At 51.6% G+C, this 1905-nt stretch overlaps 1 pseudogene; it reads left to right on the top strand.

Annotated features, from left to right (window-relative positions):
* Nucleotides 1-394: 394 nt before the first annotated feature.
* On the top strand, nt 395-1387 carry LOC116465827 (uncharacterized; annotated as a pseudogene).
* Nucleotides 1388-1905: the final 518 nt, after the last annotated feature.

Raw genomic sequence — 1905 nt, 5'->3', positions numbered from 1 at the left:
AAATGTCTGCTTACTGGAGGAAGCGTCGTGTCCGCTCCTCCACTCCTTTTCTTTTTCCCTTAGGAGCGGTTTATGGTTCCTTTTGTTTTACTCTTTTATTTGTACACTAGTGTTGGAGTTTGTTTTTTGGGCTTTTTTTTTTTTTTTGAGAAAAAGTCTCGCTCTGTCGCCCAGGCTGGAGTGCAGTGGCTCAACCTTAGCTTACTGCAACCTCCACCTCCTGGGTTCAAGGGGTTCTCTTGCCTCAGCCTCCCGAGTAGCTGGGATTACAGGTGCACACCACCACGCCCGGGTAATTTTTCTATTTTTAGTAGAGATGGGGTTTGGCCATGTTGGCCAGGCTGGTCTCAAACTCCTGACCTCAGGTGATCCGCCTGCCTCAGCCTCCCAAAGTGCTGGGATTACAGGCATAAGCCACTGCACCCAGCCTGAGTTTCTTTTTAGAAACAACAGTCTATGATAGTATAATCTTGTCTTTTTTGTACACAGAGTAAAGAGGACAAATAGGTGAAAGAATAAATGAAAGGCTGGAATCCCACTTCCCCGGCTGTCCCAGGGCATTAGATATTGACGGATAGGAGGCAGCAAACCACTCACAGAGCCAGGAAGAAATGAATGCGTTGGTATTGCCAGGAGAGGAGGCCGGCCCGGCTAAAATACGCTATGACCATAGCCAGGAGGTACTGATGGAGGGAAAAGAACACAGAGAAGGAGAGGTCACGTCTTGGAAGAGGAAGATTGTGGAGAGGGGGAATGAGGGTCTGGGGAGGGGCTGCCCATCAGAGAAGGGACCTCAGTGTTGGGGTGACTGTACTCATTTGGGAATTGCGGGGTGGAGGGGTATTCGAGGTCGGATGCAAATCCGAGAGGCTGGAGGAAGGGTTTTTGGTGATGCTCCCAGGATAGTGGGCTCCGACGGGATCTTTGGAGGGGGTGTGTCTAGGTGGGCTGGTGTCAGGAGGGCCTTTTGTGTGCCAGGCAGAGAACTGTCCCAAAGAGCTGAGAGTAGAGGGGCCAGGAGTTTCAGGGCTGCGGCCAGACTGTGGCCCAGGGCTCAGATCCCAAAGGACCCATAGGAGAGGCAGGGGCCATTCATTCAGTCTGCAAGAGACCAGCAGAGTCCTGAGGGAGATGCTGACAAATCATAAAAAGACCAAGAATAGGCGGGAGTGGCAGCTCAAGCCTGTTATCCCAGTACTTTGAGAGGTGGAGACGGGAGGACCATGTGAGCCCAACAGTTCGAGAACAACCTGGGCAACATAGAGAGGCCCTGTTTCTACAAAAATTTCAAAAATTAGTTGAACATGGTGGCATGTGCCTAGTCCCAGCTCCTCAGAGGGCTGAGGAAAGAAGATTCCTTGAGCCCAGGAGTTAGAGGCTGCAATGAGCTATGATCATGCACTGCACTCCATCCTGGGGAGCACAGCTAGACTCTGTCTCAAAAAAAAAAAGTGTGGGTGCCAAGACTCAAGACCGTGGGAGCTGGTTGGGCACAGTGGCTGACGTCTATAATCTCAGCACTTTGGGAGGCCAAGGCAGGTGGATCACCTGAGGTCAGGTGTTCGGGACCAACCTGGCCAACATGGCAAAACCCCGTCTCTAGTAAAAACACCAAGATTAGCCAGGCGTGGTGGTTCATGTCTGTAATCCCAGCTGCTTGGAGGCTGAGGCAGTAGAATCGCCTGAACCCGGGAGGCATCGGCTGCAGTGAGACAAGATCGAGACACTGCCCTCCAGCCTGGGCAACACAGCAAGACTCTGCCTCACAAAAAAAAAAAAAAAAAAAAAAAAGAAAGACTGTAGGAGCATCTGGTGGGAGGTGGTGGAGGGAGAACTGTGGGTTTGGAAGCTGCACCCTCCCCCGGCCGTGCATTGGAACAGGAACACAGTTACATGGAGAACAAA

The sequence above is a fragment of the Hylobates moloch genome, unplaced genomic scaffold, assembly GCF_009828535.3.
Source record: "Hylobates moloch isolate HMO894 unplaced genomic scaffold, HMol_V3 SCAFFOLD_10945, whole genome shotgun sequence".
In the NCBI taxonomy this organism is placed as follows: Eukaryota; Metazoa; Chordata; class Mammalia; order Primates; family Hylobatidae; genus Hylobates; species Hylobates moloch.
This window is presented reverse-complemented; position numbering and strand designations above follow the sequence as displayed.